We start from the raw sequence: 15290 nt of genomic DNA on the forward strand, positions 1-15290 counted from the left end.
CATGACCTGGTCCGACTGCCGTCCAAAACCTTGGATGTCAGAAGTGGGATTCGAACCCACGCCTCCAGGGGAGACTGCGACCTGAACGCAGCGCCTTAGACCGCTCGGCCATCCTGAGTGGAGCTCAAAGACAGACAGACAGACTTGAAGGGGCAGCCGCCGCAAACCTTACTCGTTTGCGCCTTTAATTGTCGGCGGTAAGCGGAGACGCGTGCGCTGCCTGTCAGCCAATTTCCGGGGGTCAAAAGCGCCCTTTGAACTTGCATTGGTGGTTCAGTGGTAGAATTCTCGCCTGCCACGCGGGAGGCCCGGGTTCGATTCCCGGCCAATGCAGCAAGCTTTTCAATCTCCGGCTCACGCAAGCAAAAGCCGTCAAGCTCAAGGGTTCCCACGACCGCAAAGGCAACAATGGCATTGTGAAGCAACTCATCATCCTCATCACAGCGTTGTTCTACCGGCAGGTTAATCAAATGTGTCAACTTGGTTTCCGTAGCGTTTGGATGGTGCTCACCCTGTGAATGGACGGTTGTAGCCGCCACGTCACACTTTCCTCAACCTTCAATTCTGATTGGACAACTAAGGCATGCTGAGGTCTGTTATTTCTTGGATAACAGGACCGTTTGGCGCGAGAGACTGCCGTTGCACATCCAGTCATATCACTCCGCCGTTAACCAGTCCTCCCCATCTTGTTGACTTCCAATCAGAGTAACTAGCGGCACCTTGTGACGCACACAATTTACCGCAGACAAACGCCGGGCTGAGTGAGGTTCGAAAGATGGAAGCTTTTCCCAATGTCACTTTTCATGTGTTTTCCGAGAGCAACAAAGGTTTGAATGCTGCTTGCAGGTGGGGCCATTCTGTGACAGTGAGTTTGTTGATTTATTGGTGGATGTTTATCCGGCGATGATCACAGTTGTCTCGCCTTGTGGTTTGCCAGCACTACATGACCTGGTCCGACTGCCGTCCAAAACCTTGGATGTCAGAAGTGGGATTCGAACCCACGCCTCCAGGGGAGACTGCGACCTGAACGCAGCGCCTTAGACCGCTCGGCCATCCTGAGTGGAGCTCAAAGACAGACAGACAGACTTGAAGGGGCAGCCGCCGCAAACCTTACTCGTTTGCGCCTTCAATTGTCGGCGGTAAGCGGAGACGCGTGCGCTGCCTGTCAGCCAATTTCCGGGGGTCAAAAGCGCCCTTTGAACTTGCATTGGTGGTTCAGTGGTAGAATTCTCGCCTGCCACGCGGGAGGCCCGGGTTCGATTCCCGGCCAATGCAGCAAGCTTTTCAATCTCCGGCTCACGCAAGCAAAAGCCGCCAAGCTCAAGGGTTCCCACGACCGCAAAGGCAACAATGGCATTGTAAAGCAACTCATCATCCTCATCACAGCGTTGTTCTACCGGCAGGTTAATCAAAGGTGTCAACTTGGTTTCCGTAGCGTTTGGATGGTGCTCACCCTGTGAATGGACGGTTGTAGCCGCCACGTCACACTTTCCTCAACCTTCAATTCTGATTGGACAACTAAGGCATGCTGAGGTCTGTTATTTCTTGGATAACAGGACCGTTTGGCGCGAGAGACTGCCGTTGCACATCCAGTCATATCACTCCGCCGTTAACCAGTCCTCCCCATCTTGTTGACTTCCAATCAGAGTAACTAGCGGCACCTTGTGACGCACACAATTTACCGCAGACAAACGCCGGGCTGAGTGAGGTTCGAAAGATGGAAGCTTTTCCCAATGTCACTTTTCATGTGTTTTCCGAGAGCAACAAAGGTTTGAATGCTGCTTGCAGGTGGGGCCATTCTGTGACAGTGAGTTTGTTGATTTATTGGTGGATGTTTATCCGGCGATGATCACAGTTGTCTCGCCTTGTGGTTTGCCAGCACTACATGACCTGGTCCGACTGCCGTCCAAAACCTTGGATGTCAGAAGTGGGATTCGAACCCACGCCTCCAGGGGAGACTGCGACCTGAACGCAGCGCCTTAGACCGCTCGGCCATCCTGACTGGAGCTCAAAGACAGACAGACAGACTTGAAGGGGCAGCCGCCGCAAACCTTACTCGTTTGCGCCTTTAATTGTCGGCGGTAAGCGGAGACGCGTGCGCTGCCTGTCAGCCAATTTCCGGGGGTCAAAAGCGCCCTTTGAACTTGCATTGGTGGTTCAGTGGTAGAATTCTCGCCTGCCACGCGGGAGGCCCGGGTTCGATTCCCGGCCAATGCAGCAAGCTTTTCAATCTCCGGCTCACGCAAGCAAAAGCCGCCAAGCTCAAGGGTTCCCACGACCGCAAAGGCAACAATGGCATTGTAAAGCAACTCATCATCCTCATCACAGCGTTGTTCTACCGGCAGGTTAATCAAATGTGTCAACTTGGTTTCCGTAGCGTTTGGATGGTGCTCACCCTGTGAATGGACGGTTGTAGCCGCCACGTCACACTTTCCTCAACCTTCAATTCTGATTGGACAACTAAGGCATGCTGAGGTCTGTTATTTCTTGGATAACAGGACCGTTTGGCGCGAGAGACTGCCGTTGCACATCCAGTCATATCACTCCGCCGTTAACCAGTCCTCCCCATCTTGTTGACTTCCAATCAGAGTAACTAGCGGCACCTTGTGACGCACACAATTTACCGCAGACAAACGCCGGGCTGAGTGAGGTTCGAAAGATGGAAGCTTTTCCCAATGTCACTTTTCATGTGTTTTCCGAGAGCAACAAAGGTTTGAATGCTGCTTGCAGGTGGGGCCATTCTGTGACAGTGAGTTTGTTGATTTATTGGTGGATGTTTATCCGGCGATGATCACAGTTGTCTCGCCTTGTGGTTTGCCAGCACTACATGACCTGGTCCGACTGCCGTCCAAAACCTTGGATGTCAGAAGTGGGATTCGAACCCACGCCTCCAGGGGAGACTGCGACCTGAACGCAGCGCCTTAGACCGCTCGGCCATCCTGACTGGAGCTCAAAGACAGACAGACAGACTTGAAGGGGCAGCCGCCGCAAACCTTACTCGTTTGCGCCTTTAATTGTCGGCGGTAAGCGGAGACGCGTGCGCTGCCTGTCAGCCAATTTCCGGGGGTCAAAAGCGCCCTTTGAACTTGCATTGGTGGTTCAGTGGTAGAATTCTCGCCTGCCACGCGGGAGGCCCGGGTTCGATTCCCGGCCAATGCAGCAAGCTTTTCAATCTCCGGCTCACGCAAGCAAAAGCCGCCAAGCTCAAGGGTTCCCACGACCGCAAAGGCAACAATGGCATTGTAAAGCAACTCATCATCCTCATCACAGCGTTGTTCTACCGGCAGGTTAATCAAAGGTGTCAACTTGGTTTCCGTAGCGTTTGGATGGTGCTCACCCTGTGAATGGACGGTTGTAGCCGCCACGTCACACTTTCCTCAACCTTCAATTCTGATTGGACAACTAAGGCATGCTGAGGTCTGTTATTTCTTGGATAACAGGACCGTTTGGCGCGAGAGACTGCCGTTGCACATCCAGTCATATCACTCCGCCGTTAACCAGTCCTCCCCATCTTGTTGACTTCCAATCAGAGTAACTAGCGGCACCTTGTGACGCACACAATTTACCGCAGACAAACGCCGGGCTGAGTGAGGTTCGAAAGATGGAAGCTTTTCCCAATGTCACTTTTCATGTGTTTTCCGAGAGCAACAAAGGTTTGAATGCTGCTTGCAGGTGGGGCCATTCTGTGACAGTGAGTTTGTTGATTTATTGGTGGATGTTTATCCGGCGATGATCACAGTTGTCTCGCCTTGTGGTTTGCCAGCACTACATGACCTGGTCCGACTGCCGTCCAAAACCTTGGATGTCAGAAGTGGGATTCGAACCCACGCCTCCAGGGGAGACTGCGACCTGAACGCAGCGCCTTAGACCGCTCGGCCATCCTGACTGGAGCTCAAAGACAGACAGACAGACTTGAAGGGGCAGCCGCCGCAAACCTTACTCGTTTGCGCCTTTAATTGTCGGCGGTAAGCGGAGACGCGTGCGCTGCCTGTCAGCCAATTTCCGGGGGTCAAAAGCGCCCTTTGACCTTGCATTGGTGGTTCAGTGGTAGAATTCTCGCCTGCCACGCGGGAGGCCCGGTTTCGATTCCCGGCCAATGCAGCAAGCTTTTCAATCTCCGGCTCACGCAAGCAAAAGCCGCCAAGCTCAAGGGTTGCCACGACCGCAAAGGCAACAATGGCATTGTAAAGCAACTCATCATCCTCATCACAGCGTTGTTCTACCGGCAGGTTAATCAAAGGTGTCAACGTGGTTTCCGTAGCGTTTGGATGGTGCTCACCCTGTGAATGGACGGTTGTAGCCGCCACGTCACACTTTCCTCAACCTTCAATTCTGATTGGACAACTAAGGCATGCTGAGGTCTGTTATTTCTTGGATAACAGGACCGTTTGGCGCGAGAGACTGCCGTTGCACATCCAGTCATATCACTCCGCCGTTAACCAGTCCTCCCCATCTTGTTGACTTCCAATCAGAGTAACTAGCGGCACCTTGTGACGCACACAATTTACCGCAGACAAACGCCGGGCTGAGTGAGGTTCGAAAGATGGAAGCTTTTCCCAATGTCACTTTTCATGTGTTTTCCGAGAGCAACAAAGGTTTGAATGCTGCTTGCAGGTGGGGCCATTCTGTGACAGTGAGTTTGTTGATTTATTGGTGGATGTTTATCCGGCGATGATCACAGTTGTCTCGCCTTGTGGTTTGCCAGCACTACATGACCTGGTCCGACTGCCGTCCAAAACCTTGGATGTCAGAAGTGGGATTCGAACCCACGCCTCCAGGGGAGACTGCGACCTGAACGCAGCGCCTTAGACCGCTCGGCCATCCTGACTGGAGCTCAAAGACAGACAGACAGACTTGAAGGGGCAGCCGCCGCAAACCTTACTCGTTTGCGCCTTTAATTGTCGGCGGTAAGCGGAGACGCGTGCGCTGCCTGTCAGCCAATTTCCGGGGGTCAAAAGCGCCCTTTGAACTTGCATTGGTGGTTCAGTGGTAGAATTCTCGCCTGCCACGCGGGAGGCCCGGGTTCGATTCCCGGCCAATGCAGCAAGCTTTTCAATCTCCGGCTCACGCAAGCAAAAGCCGCCAAGCTCAAGGGTTCCCACGACCGCAAAGGCAACAATGGCATTGTAAAGCAACTCATCATCCTCATCACAGCGTTGTTCTACCGGCAGGTTAATCAAAGGTGTCAACTTGGTTTCCGTAGCGTTTGGATGGTGCTCACCCTGTGAATGGACGGTTGTAGCCGCCACGTCACACTTTCCTCAACCTTCAATTCTGATTGGACAACTAAGGCATGCTGAGGTCTGTTATTTCTTGGATAACAGGACCGTTTGGCGCGAGAGACTGCCGTTGCACATCCAGTCATATCACTCCGCCGTTAACCAGTCCTCCCCATCTTGTTGACTTCCAATCAGAGTAACTAGCGGCACCTTGTGACGCACACAATTTACCGCAGACAAACGCCGGGCTGAGTGAGGTTCGAAAGATGGAAGCTTTTCCCAATGTCACTTTTCATGTGTTTTCCGAGAGCAACAAAGGTTTGAATGCTGCTTGCAGGTGGGGCCATTCTGTGACAGTGAGTTTGTTGATTTATTGGTGGATGTTTATCCGGCGATGATCACAGTTGTCTCGCCTTGTGGTTTGCCAGCACTACATGACCTGGTCCGACTGCCGTCCAAAACCTTGGATGTCAGAAGTGGGATTCGAACCCACGCCTCCAGGGGAGACTGCGACCTGAACGCAGCGCCTTAGACCGCTCGGCCATCCTGACTGGAGCTCAAAGACAGACAGACAGACTTGAAGGGGCAGCCGCCGCAAACCTTACTCGTTTGCGCCTTTAATTGTCGGCGGTAAGCGGAGACGCGTGCGCTGCCTGTCAGCCAATTTCCGGGGGTCAAAAGCGCCCTTTGAACTTGCATTGGTGGTTCAGTGGTAGAATTCTCGCCTGCCACGCGGGAGGCCCGGGTTCGATTCCCGGCCAATGCAGCAAGCTTTTCAATCTCCGGCTCACGCAAGCAAAAGCCGCCAAGCTCAAGGGTTCCCACGACCGCAAAGGCAACAATGGCATTGTAAAGCAACTCATCATCCTCATCACAGCGTTGTTCTACCGGCAGGTTAATCAAAGGTGTCAACTTGGTTTCCGTAGCGTTTGGATGGTGCTCACCCTGTGAATGGACGGTTGTAGCCGCCACGTCACACTTTCCTCAACCTTCAATTCTGATTGGACAACTAAGGCATGCTGAGGTCTGTTATTTCTTGGATAACAGGACCGTTTGGCGCGAGAGACTGCCGTTGCACATCCAGTCATATCACTCCGCCGTTAACCAGTCCTCCCCATCTTGTTGACTTCCAATCAGAGTAACTAGCGGCACCTTGTGACGCACACAATTTACCGCAGACAAACGCCGGGCTGAGTGAGGTTCGAAAGATGGAAGCTTTTCCCAATGTCACTTTTCATGTGTTTTCCGAGAGCAACAAAGGTTTGAATGCTGCTTGCAGGTGGGGCCATTCTGTGACAGTGAGTTTGTTGATTTATTGGTGGATGTTTATCCGGCGATGATCACAGTTGTCTCGCCTTGTGGTTTGCCAGCACTACATGACCTGGTCCGACTGCCGTCCAAAACCTTGGATGTCAGAAGTGGGATTCGAACCCACGCCTCCAGGGGAGACTGCGACCTGAACGCAGCGCCTTAGACCGCTCGGCCATCCTGACTGGAGCTCAAAGACAGACAGACAGACTTGAAGGGGCAGCCGCCGCAAACCTTACTCGTTTGCGCCTTTAATTGTCGGCGGTAAGCGGAGACGCGTGCGCTGCCTGTCAGCCAATTTCCGGGGGTCAAAAGCGCCCTTTGAACTTGCATTGGTGGTTCAGTGGTAGAATTCTCGCCTGCCACGCGGGAGGCCCGGGTTCGATTCCCGGCCAATGCAGCAAGCTTTTCAATCTCCGGCTCACGCAAGCAAAAGCCGCCAAGCTCAAGGGTTCCCACGACCGCAAAGGCAACAATGGCATTGTAAAGCAACTCATCATCCTCATCACAGCGTTGTTCTACCGGCAGGTTAATCAAAGGTGTCAACTTGGTTTCCGTAGCGTTTGGATGGTGCTCACCCTGTGAATGGACGGTTGTAGCCGCCACGTCACACTTTCCTCAACCTTCAATTCTGATTGGACAACTAAGGCATGCTGAGGTCTGTTATTTCTTGGATAACAGGACCGTTTGGCGCGAGAGACTGCCGTTGCACATCCAGTCATATCACTCCGCCGTTAACCAGTCCTCCCCATCTTGTTGACTTCCAATCAGAGTAACTAGCGGCACCTTGTGACGCACACAATTTACCGCAGACAAACGCCGGGCTGAGTGAGGTTCGAAAGATGGAAGCTTTTCCCAATGTCACTTTTCATGTGTTTTCCGAGAGCAACAAAGGTTTGAATGCTGCTTGCAGGTGGGGCCATTCTGTGACAGTGAGTTTGTTGATTTATTGGTGGATGTTTATCCGGCGATGATCACAGTTGTCTCGCCTTGTGGTTTGCCAGCACTACATGACCTGGTCCGACTGCCGTCCAAAACCTTGGATGTCAGAAGTGGGATTCGAACCCACGCCTCCAGGGGAGACTGCGACCTGAACGCAGCGCCTTAGACCGCTCGGCCATCCTGACTGGAGCTCAAAGACAGACAGACAGACTTGAAGGGGCAGCCGCCGCAAACCTTACTCGTTTGCGCCTTTAATTGTCGGCGGTAAGCGGAGACGCGTGCGCTGCCTGTCAGCCAATTTCCGGGGGTCAAAAGCGCCCTTTGACCTTGCATTGGTGGTTCAGTGGTAGAATTCTCGCCTGCCACGCGGGAGGCCCGGTTTCGATTCCCGGCCAATGCAGCAAGCTTTTCAATCTCCGGCTCACGCAAGCAAAAGCCGCCAAGCTCAAGGGTTGCCACGACCGCAAAGGCAACAATGGCATTGTAAAGCAACTCATCATCCTCATCACAGCGTTGTTCTACCGGCAGGTTAATCAAAGGTGTCAACGTGGTTTCCGTAGCGTTTGGATGGTGCTCACCCTGTGAATGGACGGTTGTAGCCGCCACGTCACACTTTCCTCAACCTTCAATTCTGATTGGACAACTAAGGCATGCTGAGGTCTGTTATTTCTTGGATAACAGGACCGTTTGGCGCGAGAGACTGCCGTTGCACATCCAGTCATATCACTCCGCCGTTAACCAGTCCTCCCCATCTTGTTGACTTCCAATCAGAGTAACTAGCGGCACCTTGTGACGCACACAATTTACCGCAGACAAACGCCGGGCTGAGTGAGGTTCGAAAGATGGAAGCTTTTCCCAATGTCACTTTTCATGTGTTTTCCGAGAGCAACAAAGGTTTGAATGCTGCTTGCAGGTGGGGCCATTCTGTGACAGTGAGTTTGTTGATTTATTGGTGGATGTTTATCCGGCGATGATCACAGTTGTCTCGCCTTGTGGTTTGCCAGCACTACATGACCTGGTCCGACTGCCGTCCAAAACCTTGGATGTCAGAAGTGGGATTCGAACCCACGCCTCCAGGGGAGACTGCGACCTGAACGCAGCGCCTTAGACCGCTCGGCCATCCTGACTGGAGCTCAAAGACAGACAGACAGACTTGAAGGGGCAGCCGCCGCAAACCTTACTCGTTTGCGCCTTTAATTGTCGGCGGTAAGCGGAGACGCGTGCGCTGCCTGTCAGCCAATTTCCGGGGGTCAAAAGCGCCCTTTGAACTTGCATTGGTGGTTCAGTGGTAGAATTCTCGCCTGCCACGCGGGAGGCCCGGGTTCGATTCCCGGCCAATGCAGCAAGCTTTTCAATCTCCGGCTCACGCAAGCAAAAGCCGCCAAGCTCAAGGGTTCCCACGACCGCAAAGGCAACAATGGCATTGTAAAGCAACTCATCATCCTCATCACAGCGTTGTTCTACCGGCAGGTTAATCAAAGGTGTCAACTTGGTTTCCGTAGCGTTTGGATGGTGCTCACCCTGTGAATGGACGGTTGTAGCCGCCACGTCACACTTTCCTCAACCTTCAATTCTGATTGGACAACTAAGGCATGCTGAGGTCTGTTATTTCTTGGATAACAGGACCGTTTGGCGCGAGAGACTGCCGTTGCACATCCAGTCATATCACTCCGCCGTTAACCAGTCCTCCCCATCTTGTTGACTTCCAATCAGAGTAACTAGCGGCACCTTGTGACGCACACAATTTACCGCAGACAAACGCCGGGCTGAGTGAGGTTCGAAAGATGGAAGCTTTTCCCAATGTCACTTTTCATGTGTTTTCCGAGAGCAACAAAGGTTTGAATGCTGCTTGCAGGTGGGGCCATTCTGTGACAGTGAGTTTGTTGATTTATTGGTGGATGTTTATCCGGCGATGATCACAGTTGTCTCGCCTTGTGGTTTGCCAGCACTACATGACCTGGTCCGACTGCCGTCCAAAACCTTGGATGTCAGAAGTGGGATTCGAACCCACGCCTCCAGGGGAGACTGCGACCTGAACGCAGCGCCTTAGACCGCTCGGCCATCCTGACTGGAGCTCAAAGACAGACAGACAGACTTGAAGGGGCAGCCGCCGCAAACCTTACTCGTTTGCGCCTTTAATTGTCGGCGGTAAGCGGAGACGCGTGCGCTGCCTGTCAGCCAATTTCCGGGGGTCAAAAGCGCCCTTTGAACTTGCATTGGTGGTTCAGTGGTAGAATTCTCGCCTGCCACGCGGGAGGCCCGGGTTCGATTCCCGGCCAATGCAGCAAGCTTTTCAATCTCCGGCTCACGCAAGCAAAAGCCGCCAAGCTCAAGGGTTCCCACGACCGCAAAGGCAACAATGGCATTGTAAAGCAACTCATCATCCTCATCACAGCGTTGTTCTACCGGCAGGTTAATCAAAGGTGTCAACTTGGTTTCCGTAGCGTTTGGATGGTGCTCACCCTGTGAATGGACGGTTGTAGCCGCCACGTCACACTTTCCTCAACCTTCAATTCTGATTGGACAACTAAGGCATGCTGAGGTCTGTTATTTCTTGGATAACAGGACCGTTTGGCGCGAGAGACTGCCGTTGCACATCCAGTCATATCACTCCGCCGTTAACCAGTCCTCCCCATCTTGTTGACTTCCAATCAGAGTAACTAGCGGCACCTTGTGACGCACACAATTTACCGCAGACAAACGCCGGGCTGAGTGAGGTTCGAAAGATGGAAGCTTTTCCCAATGTCACTTTTCATGTGTTTTCCGAGAGCAACAAAGGTTTGAATGCTGCTTGCAGGTGGGGCCATTCTGTGACAGTGAGTTTGTTGATTTATTGGTGGATGTTTATCCGGCGATGATCACAGTTGTCTCGCCTTGTGGTTTGCCAGCACTACATGACCTGGTCCGACTGCCGTCCAAAACCTTGGATGTCAGAAGTGGGATTCGAACCCACGCCTCCAGGGGAGACTGCGACCTGAACGCAGCGCCTTAGACCGCTCGGCCATCCTGACTGGAGCTCAAAGACAGACAGACAGACTTGAAGGGGCAGCCGCCGCAAACCTTACTCGTTTGCGCCTTTAATTGTCGGCGGTAAGCGGAGACGCGTGCGCTGCCTGTCAGCCAATTTCCGGGGGTCAAAAGCGCCCTTTGACCTTGCATTGGTGGTTCAGTGGTAGAATTCTCGCCTGCCACGCGGGAGGCCCGGTTTCGATTCCCGGCCAATGCAGCAAGCTTTTCAATCTCCGGCTCACGCAAGCAAAAGCCGCCAAGCTCAAGGGTTGCCACGACCGCAAAGGCAACAATGGCATTGTAAAGCAACTCATCATCCTCATCACAGCGTTGTTCTACCGGCAGGTTAATCAAAGGTGTCAACGTGGTTTCCGTAGCGTTTGGATGGTGCTCACCCTGTGAATGGACGGTTGTAGCCGCCACGTCACACTTTCCTCAACCTTCAATTCTGATTGGACAACTAAGGCATGCTGAGGTCTGTTATTTCTTGGATAACAGGACCGTTTGGCGCGAGAGACTGCCGTTGCACATCCAGTCATATCACTCCGCCGTTAACCAGTCCTCCCCATCTTGTTGACTTCCAATCAGAGTAACTAGCGGCACCTTGTGACGCACACAATTTACCGCAGACAAACGCCGGGCTGAGTGAGGTTCGAAAGATGGAAGCTTTTCCCAATGTCACTTTTCATGTGTTTTCCGAGAGCAACAAAGGTTTGAATGCTGCTTGCAGGTGGGGCCATTCTGTGACAGTGAGTTTGTTGATTTATTGGTGGATGTTTATCCGGCGATGATCACAGTTGTCTCGCCTTGTGGTTTGCCAGCACTACATGACCTGGTCCGACTGCCGTCCAAAACCTTGGATGTCAGAAGTGGGATTCGAACCCACGCCTCCAGGGGAGACTGCGACCTGAACGCAGCGCCTTAGACCGCTCGGCCATCCTGACTGGAGCTCAAAGACAGACAGACAGACTTGAAGGGGCAGCCGCCGCAAACCTTACTCGTTTGCGCCTTTAATTGTCGGCGGTAAGCGGAGACGCGTGCGCTGCCTGTCAGCCAATTTCCGGGGGTCAAAAGCGCCCTTTGAACTTGCATTGGTGGTTCAGTGGTAGAATTCTCGCCTGCCACGCGGGAGGCCCGGGTTCGATTCCCGGCCAATGCAGCAAGCTTTTCAATCTCCGGCTCACGCAAGCAAAAGCCGTCAAGCTCAAGGGTTCCCACGACCGCAAAGGCAACAATGGCATTGTGAAGCAACTCATCATCCTCATCACAGCGTTGTTCTACCGGCAGGTTAATCAAATGTGTCAACTTGGTTTCCGTAGCGTTTGGATGGTGCTCACCCTGTGAATGGACGGTTGTAGCCGCCACGTCACACTTTCCTCAACCTTCAATTCTGATTGGACAACTAAGGCATGCTGAGGTCTGTTATTTCTTGGATAACAGGACCGTTTGGCGCGAGAGACTGCCGTTGCACATCCAGTCATATCACTCCGCCGTTAACCAGTCCTCCCCATCTTGTTGACTTCCAATCAGAGTAACTAGCGGCACCTTGTGACGCACACAATTTACCGCAGACAAACGCCGGGCTGAGTGAGGTTCGAAAGATGGAAGCTTTTCCCAATGTCACTTTTCATGTGTTTTCCGAGAGCAACAAAGGTTTGAATGCTGCTTGCAGGTGGGGCCATTCTGTGACAGTGAGTTTGTTGATTTATTGGTGGATGTTTATCCGGCGATGATCACAGTTGTCTCGCCTTGTGGTTTGCCAGCACTACATGACCTGGTCCGACTGCCGTCCAAAACCTTGGATGTCAGAAGTGGGATTCGAACCCACGCCTCCAGGGGAGACTGCGACCTGAACGCAGCGCCTTAGACCGCTCGGCCATCCTGAGTGGAGCTCAAAGACAGACAGACAGACTTGAAGGGGCAGCCGCCGCAAACCTTACTCGTTTGCGCCTTCAATTGTCGGCGGTAAGCGGAGACGCGTGCGCTGCCTGTCAGCCAATTTCCGGGGGTCAAAAGCGCCCTTTGAACTTGCATTGGTGGTTCAGTGGTAGAATTCTCGCCTGCCACGCGGGAGGCCCGGGTTCGATTCCCGGCCAATGCAGCAAGCTTTTCAATCTCCGGCTCACGCAAGCAAAAGCCGCCAAGCTCAAGGGTTCCCACGACCGCAAAGGCAACAATGGCATTGTAAAGCAACTCATCATCCTCATCACAGCGTTGTTCTACCGGCAGGTTAATCAAAGGTGTCAACTTGGTTTCCGTAGCGTTTGGATGGTGCTCACCCTGTGAATGGACGGTTGTAGCCGCCACGTCACACTTTCCTCAACCTTCAATTCTGATTGGACAACTAAGGCATGCTGAGGTCTGTTATTTCTTGGATAACAGGACCGTTTGGCGCGAGAGACTGCCGTTGCACATCCAGTCATATCACTCCGCCGTTAACCAGTCCTCCCCATCTTGTTGACTTCCAATCAGAGTAACTAGCGGCACCTTGTGACGCACACAATTTACCGCAGACAAACGCCGGGCTGAGTGAGGTTCGAAAGATGGAAGCTTTTCCCAATGTCACTTTTCATGTGTTTTCCGAGAGCAACAAAGGTTTGAATGCTGCTTGCAGGTGGGGCCATTCTGTGACAGTGAGTTTGTTGATTTATTGGTGGATGTTTATCCGGCGATGATCACAGTTGTCTCGCCTTGTGGTTTGCCAGCACTACATGACCTGGTCCGACTGCCGTCCAAAACCTTGGATGTCAGAAGTGGGATTCGAACCCACGCCTCCAGGGGAGACTGCGACCTGAACGCAGCGCCTTAGACCGCTCGGCCATCCTGAGTGGAGCTCAAAGACAGACAGACAGACTTGAAGGGGCAGCCGCCGCAAACCTTACTCGTTTGCGCCTTCAATTGTCGGCGGTAAGCGGAGACGCGTGCGCTGCCTGTCAGCCAATTTCCGGGGGTCAAAAGCGCCCTTTGAACTTGCATTGGTGGTTCAGTGGTAGAATTCTCGCCTGCCACGCGGGAGGCCCGGGTTCGATTCCCGGCCAATGCAGCAAGCTTTTCAATCTCCGGCTCACGCAAGCAAAAGCCGCCAAGCTCAAGGGTTCCCACGACCGCAAAGGCAACAATGGCATTGTAAAGCAACTCATCATCCTCATCACAGCGTTGTTCTACCGGCAGGTTAATCAAAGGTGTCAACTTGGTTTCCGTAGCGTTTGGATGGTGCTCACCCTGTGAATGGACGGTTGTAGCCGCCACGTCACACTTTCCTCAACCTTCAATTCTGATTGGACAACTAAGGCATGCTGAGGTCTGTTATTTCTTGGATAACAGGACCGTTTGGCGCGAGAGACTGCCGTTGCACATCCAGTCATATCACTCCGCCGTTAACCAGTCCTCCCCATCTTGTTGACTTCCAATCAGAGTAACTAGCGGCACCTTGTGACGCACACAATTTACCGCAGACAAACGCCGGGCTGAGTGAGGTTCGAAAGATGGAAGCTTTTCCCAATGTCACTTTTCATGTGTTTTCCGAGAGCAACAAAGGTTTGAATGCTGCTTGCAGGTGGGGCCATTCTGTGACAGTGAGTTTGTTGATTTATTGGTGGATGTTTATCCGGCGATGATCACAGTTGTCTCGCCTTGTGGTTTGCCAGCACTACATGACCTGGTCCGACTGCCGTCCAAAACCTTGGATGTCAGAAGTGGGATTCGAACCCACGCCTCCAGGGGAGACTGCGACCTGAACGCAGCGCCTTAGACCGCTCGGCCATCCTGACTGGAGCTCAAAGACAGACAGACAGACTTGAAGGGGCAGCCGCCGCAAACCTTACTCGTTTGCGCCTTTAATTGTCGGCGGTAAGCGGAGACGCGTGCGCTGCCTGTCAGCCAATTTCCGGGGGTCAAAAGCGCCCTTTGAACTTGCATTGGTGGTTCAGTGGTAGAATTCTCGCCTGCCACGCGGGAGGCCCGGGTTCGATTCCCGGCCAATGCAGCAAGCTTTTCAATCTCCGGCTCACGCAAGCAAAAGCCGCCAAGCTCAAGGGTTCCCACGACCGCAAAGGCAACAATGGCATTGTAAAGCAACTCATCATCCTCATCACAGCGTTGTTCTACCGGCAGGTTAATCAAAGGTGTCAACTTGGTTTCCGTAGCGTTTGGATGGTGCTCACCCTGTGAATGGACGGTTGTAGCCGCCACGTCACACTTTCCTCAACCTTCAATTCTGATTGGACAACTAAGGCATGCTGAGGTCTGTTATTTCTTGGATAACAGGACCGTTTGGCGCGAGAGACTGCCGTTGCACATCCAGTCATATCACTCCGCCGTTAACCAGTCCTCCCCATCTTGTTGACTTCCAATCAGAGTAACTAGCGGCACCTTGTGACGCACACAATTTACCGCAGACAAACGCCGGGCTGAGTGAGGTTCGAAAGATGGAAGCTTTTCCCAATGTCACTTTTCATGTGTTTTCCGAGAGCAACAAAGGTTTGAATGCTGCTTGCAGGTGGGGCCATTCTGTGACAGTGAGTTTGTTGATTTATTGGTGGATGTTTATCCGGCGATGATCACAGTTGTCTCGCCTTGTGGTTTGCCAGCACTACATGACCTGGTCCGACTGCCGTCCAAAACCTTGGATGTCAGAAGTGGGATTCGAACCCACGCCTCCAGGGGAGACTGCGACCTGAACGCAGCGCCTTAGACCGCTCGGCCATCCTGACTGGAGCTCAAAGACAGACAGACAGACTTGAAGGGGCAGCCGCCGCAAACCTTACTCGTTTGCGCCTTTAATTGTCGGCGGTAAGCGGAGACGCGTGCGCT

At 53.0% G+C, this 15290-nt stretch overlaps 26 non-coding genes across 26 annotated transcripts; 13 read left to right on the forward strand and 13 right to left on the reverse strand.

The window, feature by feature from the left end:
* The first annotated feature begins 262 nt into the window (after positions 1–262).
* trnag-gcc (transfer RNA glycine (anticodon GCC)) lies at positions 263–333 on the forward strand. Its single transcript has one exon. It is a non-coding gene; the product is annotated as a tRNA-Gly (tRNA).
* Positions 334–1204: 871 nt separating this feature from the next.
* trnag-gcc (transfer RNA glycine (anticodon GCC)) lies at positions 1205–1275 on the forward strand. The gene has a single exon. It is a non-coding gene; the product is annotated as a tRNA-Gly (tRNA).
* A 644-nt stretch (positions 1276–1919) lies between these two features.
* Positions 1920–2002, reverse strand: trnal-cag (transfer RNA leucine (anticodon CAG)). Its single transcript has one exon. It is a non-coding gene; the product is annotated as a tRNA-Leu (tRNA).
* Positions 2003–2146: 144 nt separating this feature from the next.
* trnag-gcc (transfer RNA glycine (anticodon GCC)) lies at positions 2147–2217 on the forward strand. Its single transcript has one exon. It is a non-coding gene; the product is annotated as a tRNA-Gly (tRNA).
* A 644-nt stretch (positions 2218–2861) lies between these two features.
* Positions 2862–2944, reverse strand: trnal-cag (transfer RNA leucine (anticodon CAG)). The gene has a single exon. It is a non-coding gene; the product is annotated as a tRNA-Leu (tRNA).
* A 144-nt stretch (positions 2945–3088) lies between these two features.
* On the forward strand, positions 3089–3159 carry trnag-gcc (transfer RNA glycine (anticodon GCC)). Its single transcript has one exon. It is a non-coding gene; the product is annotated as a tRNA-Gly (tRNA).
* Positions 3160–3803: 644 nt separating this feature from the next.
* Positions 3804–3886, reverse strand: trnal-cag (transfer RNA leucine (anticodon CAG)). The gene has a single exon. It is a non-coding gene; the product is annotated as a tRNA-Leu (tRNA).
* An 859-nt stretch (positions 3887–4745) lies between these two features.
* On the reverse strand, positions 4746–4828 carry trnal-cag (transfer RNA leucine (anticodon CAG)). Its single transcript has one exon. It is a non-coding gene; the product is annotated as a tRNA-Leu (tRNA).
* Positions 4829–4972: 144 nt separating this feature from the next.
* trnag-gcc (transfer RNA glycine (anticodon GCC)) lies at positions 4973–5043 on the forward strand. The gene has a single exon. It is a non-coding gene; the product is annotated as a tRNA-Gly (tRNA).
* Positions 5044–5687: 644 nt separating this feature from the next.
* On the reverse strand, positions 5688–5770 carry trnal-cag (transfer RNA leucine (anticodon CAG)). The gene has a single exon. It is a non-coding gene; the product is annotated as a tRNA-Leu (tRNA).
* Positions 5771–5914: 144 nt separating this feature from the next.
* trnag-gcc (transfer RNA glycine (anticodon GCC)) lies at positions 5915–5985 on the forward strand. Its single transcript has one exon. It is a non-coding gene; the product is annotated as a tRNA-Gly (tRNA).
* Positions 5986–6629: 644 nt separating this feature from the next.
* Positions 6630–6712, reverse strand: trnal-cag (transfer RNA leucine (anticodon CAG)). Its single transcript has one exon. It is a non-coding gene; the product is annotated as a tRNA-Leu (tRNA).
* Positions 6713–6856: 144 nt separating this feature from the next.
* On the forward strand, positions 6857–6927 carry trnag-gcc (transfer RNA glycine (anticodon GCC)). The gene has a single exon. It is a non-coding gene; the product is annotated as a tRNA-Gly (tRNA).
* Positions 6928–7571: 644 nt separating this feature from the next.
* On the reverse strand, positions 7572–7654 carry trnal-cag (transfer RNA leucine (anticodon CAG)). Its single transcript has one exon. It is a non-coding gene; the product is annotated as a tRNA-Leu (tRNA).
* Positions 7655–8513: 859 nt separating this feature from the next.
* Positions 8514–8596, reverse strand: trnal-cag (transfer RNA leucine (anticodon CAG)). Its single transcript has one exon. It is a non-coding gene; the product is annotated as a tRNA-Leu (tRNA).
* Positions 8597–8740: 144 nt separating this feature from the next.
* trnag-gcc (transfer RNA glycine (anticodon GCC)) lies at positions 8741–8811 on the forward strand. The gene has a single exon. It is a non-coding gene; the product is annotated as a tRNA-Gly (tRNA).
* A 644-nt stretch (positions 8812–9455) lies between these two features.
* Positions 9456–9538, reverse strand: trnal-cag (transfer RNA leucine (anticodon CAG)). Its single transcript has one exon. It is a non-coding gene; the product is annotated as a tRNA-Leu (tRNA).
* A 144-nt stretch (positions 9539–9682) lies between these two features.
* On the forward strand, positions 9683–9753 carry trnag-gcc (transfer RNA glycine (anticodon GCC)). Its single transcript has one exon. It is a non-coding gene; the product is annotated as a tRNA-Gly (tRNA).
* A 644-nt stretch (positions 9754–10397) lies between these two features.
* On the reverse strand, positions 10398–10480 carry trnal-cag (transfer RNA leucine (anticodon CAG)). The gene has a single exon. It is a non-coding gene; the product is annotated as a tRNA-Leu (tRNA).
* Positions 10481–11339: 859 nt separating this feature from the next.
* trnal-cag (transfer RNA leucine (anticodon CAG)) lies at positions 11340–11422 on the reverse strand. Its single transcript has one exon. It is a non-coding gene; the product is annotated as a tRNA-Leu (tRNA).
* A 144-nt stretch (positions 11423–11566) lies between these two features.
* Positions 11567–11637, forward strand: trnag-gcc (transfer RNA glycine (anticodon GCC)). Its single transcript has one exon. It is a non-coding gene; the product is annotated as a tRNA-Gly (tRNA).
* Positions 11638–12508: 871 nt separating this feature from the next.
* trnag-gcc (transfer RNA glycine (anticodon GCC)) lies at positions 12509–12579 on the forward strand. Its single transcript has one exon. It is a non-coding gene; the product is annotated as a tRNA-Gly (tRNA).
* Positions 12580–13450: 871 nt separating this feature from the next.
* trnag-gcc (transfer RNA glycine (anticodon GCC)) lies at positions 13451–13521 on the forward strand. Its single transcript has one exon. It is a non-coding gene; the product is annotated as a tRNA-Gly (tRNA).
* Positions 13522–14165: 644 nt separating this feature from the next.
* trnal-cag (transfer RNA leucine (anticodon CAG)) lies at positions 14166–14248 on the reverse strand. Its single transcript has one exon. It is a non-coding gene; the product is annotated as a tRNA-Leu (tRNA).
* Positions 14249–14392: 144 nt separating this feature from the next.
* On the forward strand, positions 14393–14463 carry trnag-gcc (transfer RNA glycine (anticodon GCC)). The gene has a single exon. It is a non-coding gene; the product is annotated as a tRNA-Gly (tRNA).
* Positions 14464–15107: 644 nt separating this feature from the next.
* trnal-cag (transfer RNA leucine (anticodon CAG)) lies at positions 15108–15190 on the reverse strand. Its single transcript has one exon. It is a non-coding gene; the product is annotated as a tRNA-Leu (tRNA).
* Between the last annotated feature and the right edge of the window lie 100 nt (positions 15191–15290).

The sequence above is a fragment of the Centroberyx gerrardi genome, chromosome 4 (assembly GCF_048128805.1).
Source record: "Centroberyx gerrardi isolate f3 chromosome 4, fCenGer3.hap1.cur.20231027, whole genome shotgun sequence".
NCBI classification, from domain to species: Eukaryota; Metazoa; Chordata; class Actinopteri; order Beryciformes; family Berycidae; genus Centroberyx; species Centroberyx gerrardi.